This window comes from Sciurus vulgaris (assembly GCF_902686455.1).
Source record: "Sciurus vulgaris genome assembly, chromosome: 17".
In the NCBI taxonomy this organism is placed as follows: Eukaryota; Metazoa; Chordata; class Mammalia; order Rodentia; family Sciuridae; genus Sciurus; species Sciurus vulgaris.
The window spans coordinates 72,366,941-72,372,287 of NC_136478.1; the positions used below are offsets into that span (position 1 = coordinate 72,366,941).

General features: G+C 49.8%; 1 pseudogene across 1 annotated transcript; it reads right to left on the reverse strand.

Moving 5' to 3' along the window:
- Positions 1–2,495: 2,495 nt before the first annotated feature.
- LOC306648580 (large ribosomal subunit protein uL23-like) lies at positions 2,496–3,049 on the reverse strand (annotated as a pseudogene). The gene has a single exon. The product of its transcript is annotated as a large ribosomal subunit protein uL23-like (transcript).
- Positions 3,050–5,347: the final 2,298 nt, after the last annotated feature.

The following is a 5,347-nucleotide window of genomic DNA, read 5'->3' on the forward strand; positions in this document are numbered from 1 at the left end:
GATGGGTGATGACTGACACGTGGATTAGGTGTGTTCGACATAACACTTAGGGCTCTCATGACTCTCAGGCTGTGTTTCCTTGTTGATAAAGAAGTATGACTGAAACATGGAACATGTTTTAGCAGCTCGAGTTCTAGATAGGCTGGATATTTCTGGATAGGCTGGCATTTGTTGGGGAGAACATATGCAGCAGTATATTTAGTCAGGGCAAAAATTAAACATTACTAATGTTTAATTGAAGAGAGAACCTGAGTAGTCCAGCCCTATTTTAAGACCTGAATTCTAAGATTTTAAACTTCCAAGGAACCACTAAGCTGTTTAGAATATAGAAAAAAGGTTGGAAACGTTCCACCTCTTTCATGAGGTTAAGCCACTCATGTTACCAAATCAAGGGAAAAAATGAAAGTACAGTTAACTTTTTTTTTTTTTTTTGCAGTGCTGGGGATTTGAACCCAGGGTCTTGTGCTTGCGAGGCAAGTACTCTACCAACTGAGCTATCTCCCCAGCCCTTAACTTTTTTTTTTTTTTTAAAGGATTTTCCTATAACTTTACTTTTCATGTGGTGCTGAGGATCGAACCCCATGCTAGGCAAACGCTCCACCACTGAGCCGCAGCTCTAGCCCTTGTTTTGACTTTTTGTCACTGTGACCAGAACACCTGACACTAACAACTTGAAGACCCAGTCTGTGGTCCGCTGCCTCCAAGGTAGAAACATCAGGGTGGAAGTGCGTGCAGCTGGGAAGTGGAGAGGGGAAGGGGCTAGAGGGAAGAGAGGCCCTTCCAGGGCGCATGCCCAGTGAACTACTTCCTCCAGCCAGGTCCACTGCCCGGTGGTTCATTCAGCTATCAGTGGACTGATCTGTCAGGTCAGTGTTAGAGTCCTGATGTCCAGTCACTGAGGCCTGCCTCTAAGCCTTGCTGCTTTGGGGATGTGCCTGCATCACGAGGTGTGTGACAGGCACACATCATACGTACATATGTATGTACACACAGCTTACCTGGGAACAGCCGGTAGCCCCGCACGCCACTGAAGTGACCATCTGGTGTTCCACTTCCCAGGGCCTCATTTGCATTAGAGACTAGAAATCGCTTCCCCAAAATGATCCTGTCCCCAGCACGCCCAGTGTCCTGACACAGGTAAGGACAGCACTTTGTGAGGGGACAGTGCTTCCGGCCTCACAGTTTCAAAGAAGGGGTTGGCTGTCTGAGAGCGGCCACAGGGCAAGAAGAACCCTGGCAGGAAGGGGCAGGGTTGGCATGCCAGGCTCTCCAGCCTGCTGAATGCAGGAATGTGGAGCGCTGGGCTGTCACTGAGGATAGGCGGGTCTCCACAGAGGAGTCATCTGCACCAATCAGATCACATGTGCACTCCTGGTGTGCACACTTGTAAAAGTCCAGCCCAATTCAAAATGGTGTTCCAACCTACGAGGTGGAGTGCTAGTAACACCTATTTGTAGACCACGTCCTGCATACTGATGTAAACGTTGCCAAACCTTTAGGAGTCTTTTATCTCTTCCTTGTTATTATATTTTGGTGCTAAATAGAGACTGGCCCCAGGGATGCTGTACCACTGAGCCACTGACTGAGCTATGATCTTCCCTTGCCTGCCCACCCTCCCAACCTTTGTGCTACTGGACATTGAACTCAGGGTCACTCTCCTGCCTACCCCTCTTGTGTTTTATTTGGAGACAGAGTCTTGCTTAGGTCCCCAAGCTGGCCTCACACTTGCAGTTCTGTCTCAGCCTCCCAAGTTGCTGGGACTGTAGGCATGTGCCATGGTGCCTGGCTCCTTCCCTAATTTCTTGTATCAACCTGTCACAGGGCAGGTCCAAGGAGTCAGTGGGACCTCAACTTAGCCCTGGGTAGGCCTGAAACTTATGCCAGTGAAAACAATTCCAGAAAGTGTTGGAAATAAGGCAGGGATTGAAGGACAGCAAAGCCGTACTCGCCACAAAGGCAGAGTGCGGTGCTCCTTGCCTTTCAGAAAAGACGCCATGGAGCCTCTCCAGTCATGTATCCTGCACAGTCTTCCCCTTGGGGAGCTATGGTAAACCTTTACTGGCTTGTTGATTGCCTGCAGGACGCGATAACTTGCTGTGATTACTAGTAGCTGTCTAGCAACAAAGTCAGTAGCCACTTTCACTTTGTTTAAAAGCATGTCAGGTATGAGACCTCAGACCAGGTGCCTCTGATGCACCAGATTACCTTTCACCCTGCTCTCAGACCTGGTGTGGGACCAGCATCTGGGTACCCCTAAGGATACCTTCCTTAACACCACTGACCTTTCTAACCGGATTCCCAAAAGAATTGCGGCCAAGTTAAGTACATACTGAAGAAAGGAGACAGCATAGACTCCCAGTGCAGCAACCCAGAGGGTTATGTGCAATGGGTGGCCTGCTGTTGTGAAGGTCAAACTTGGTTGATGGAACTGTTCCAGATTCGTGTTGTCCTTGCTTATTTCCTGCCTACTGGAAGGAATTTCATTAAACCTGAAGTTTTTTTTTTTAGGTTGAAAAAAAAAAGGGGTATATTTAGAATTAGACAGCTGGACTCTGTTTAGATGATCCCAATTTTGTTGGCAACATCCAAAGCATCATAATCAGGAGCCAGTCGAACGTACGCCTTCTTCTCTCCATCAGGCCTAATCAGGGTGTTAACCTTGGCCACATCAATGTCATAGAACTTCTTTATAGCTTGTTTGATCTGGTGTTTGTTGCCTTGACATCCACAATGAACACAAGTGTGTTCTTGTCTTCACTCTTCTTCATGGCTGACTCAGTGGTCAGGGGAACTTAATGATGGCATAGTGGTCAAGCTTGTTTCTCCTGGGGGCGCTCTTCCGAGGATATCTGGGCTGCCTCCGGAGCTGCAACATCTTGGGTCGCCGAAAGGTAGGTGATGTGCGGATCTTCTTCTTTTTATGGCTGTGGACACCCTTCAGCACTGCCTTCTTGGCCTTCAAAGCTTTTGCTTTTGCTTCAGCTTTGGGAGGGGCAGGAGCTTCCTTCTTAGCTTTCGGCACTGTCTTGGTGAAAAGGCTCAAGTTTTTTTTTTTTTTTTAAATTGGTATTTGTTGATATGTTCAATCTATCTACAAAGTACCTCCATCTATTTTGATTTGATCTCTTTTATCAGCATTTTATTTTTAGCATACAAGTTTCGTACATATTTTGTGGTTTACATCTAGGTACTTCGGGTGGTTGTTTCTGCTTTCACTTGGACCTGGTATTTTTGATTTTGATTCCTAAGTGTTCATTCCCTGAAGCACTTCCTTTTCCCATTCTTTTTCTTGTGGTTCAGATTGGATAATTTCAACTGATCTCTCTTTAAATTCCTGGAATCTTCTTTCATTCCCATTCTGCTTCTAAGCCAACTGATTTAATTTATATATATTTTTGGCACTGGGAATTGAACCCAGGAGCCACACCTCCAGTCTTTTTAATTTGAGCAAGGTCTTGCTAAATTGCTAGGACCTTGCTAAGTTGCTGGGGCTGGCCTTGAACCTGTGATCCTCCTGCCTTAGCCTCTTGAGTTGCTGGGATTAGAGGTCTACCCTACTGTGCTGGGCAAGCCCGGTGAAATGTTAACATGCTGTATATCCCAGTTTAAATACATTCTTTCGATGAAGTCCAGTTTATCATCATCGTATTGCCTTCCAGGAAAGCTCATGAACGTTCTTGATTTATAGTAGGTGCTGTGTAAATGCTTTTTACAGAAGGCAAAGTCTGTGTCGCAGCTGTCTGTCTGCAGAACTGCCTGTGGCACTTTTTTTTTTTTTTTTTTTTTTTTTTTTTTGCAGTGCTGGGGATCGAACCCAGGGCCTTGTGCTTGCAAGGCAAGCACTCTACCGACTGAGCTATCTCCCCAGCCTGCCCTGTGGCACTTTTTAATTCCCAGTCTGACTTTCCCCCTTTACTTATTAATGGTTGTGAATTATGTAACAGACTTCCCACCCTAGCACCCCTTGGTATGTTAATGGCTGCCTGCCTGTCCATTCACCTCTTTGTCTTTCCTAACAAACCTCACCTTGTACTGGGGGGATCTCTTGCCCCCAGGATTCACTGGAAGCCAACTGCACACTCAGTGACAGGAGACTGTCTTTGGCTAAGCCATTCAGAATAAGGCTTCTCCTGCCTGACTAGTACTGGCTAGCGGTGGGATTGTGCCATGTTGGCATTGGGCCAAGGAAGGATTGACGTCTCATGATGTGGTTAAAGTCCTGTGGACATAAAGCAAAATCCCCCTCAGAAAAAAGATCTCAAGTTAGGATGTTGTAGAAAATCAATATTTTCACTAGGTTGACAAGATAATTAAATTCACTGGACTAAAAATCACATCCCAAATCAAATGCCTGCCCCCCATCACACACACACCTGGTGCCGCCGATTGTACGAAGCTCAGGGTGAAGCTTCTCTGGTTCAGTCCCCAGCGCAAAGAAACATCAGTGCTGTGCTAGCGTGGAAGTGGGGCAGAACAGAGGCTGCGTGCGTGGTGGGGGCGCTGCCCTTGTCCTTCCTACAGCACATGGATGGACACCGCACCCCCAACCAGGTTCAGACACGGAAGTCACTTTGCGTACATCTCTGAGGACACAGGCAGAGGAATTTGAGACTGGTTTCAATCAAAACGAACTTAAAGCACGAATGTGCAGGCAAAGCTTTAACTGGGAGAGGAAAAGCGGGAGGGAGGCCTCGCCTCCAGGTGAGGGAACTGCCCCAACAAAAGATGGGCCCAGCCTGTCACTGCGCGGCTGCGCCTCGCCGTGAGGGCCCGGCATCTTCGCGGTAATCCTTTGCGTTTGGTCCTTGTGGAAGACTGTCCACGGTCACCAGGGCTAGAGAGGCACGCTGCGCCCTCGTGAAGTGGGAGCAGAAGAGCCGTTAGCGCCAGGCGAGCGCGGCCCCGCCGGGACAGGAACTGCAGGTCCGCAGCTGCACGTGCGGCTGGCGGAGTTGGGGGGTGGACCCAGGCCACGCCCGACCCTACGGAGCTCGGAAAGGCGTGCAGGGTGGCGGAGTCTGGGATACCGGGCACCATCCGGCGACACCCGTTAGACCAGGAGAAACCGAAGGGCGGCCAGAGAAACCAGCCCCACGTTCCCGCGTCCGCATCTCTGTGGTCAAGGCCAGCGGGTCTAGGCCAGAGCCGGCTTGTCCCCGCCCCTCCCTAAGAGCCCCGCCCACCCGCGGAAGCCCCGCCCCCGCCGCGCTCCGCGCTCCGCGCTCCCAGCCCGGCGTCGACTCCCAGGAGGCTTCGGGACGAGCTGCGCTTCCTGCCGTCTTCCGGCCCGGCATGGGCTTTCTCTGGCTGCGGGCGCGCTGCGCGAAGGCCGGCCCCGGGGGGGACG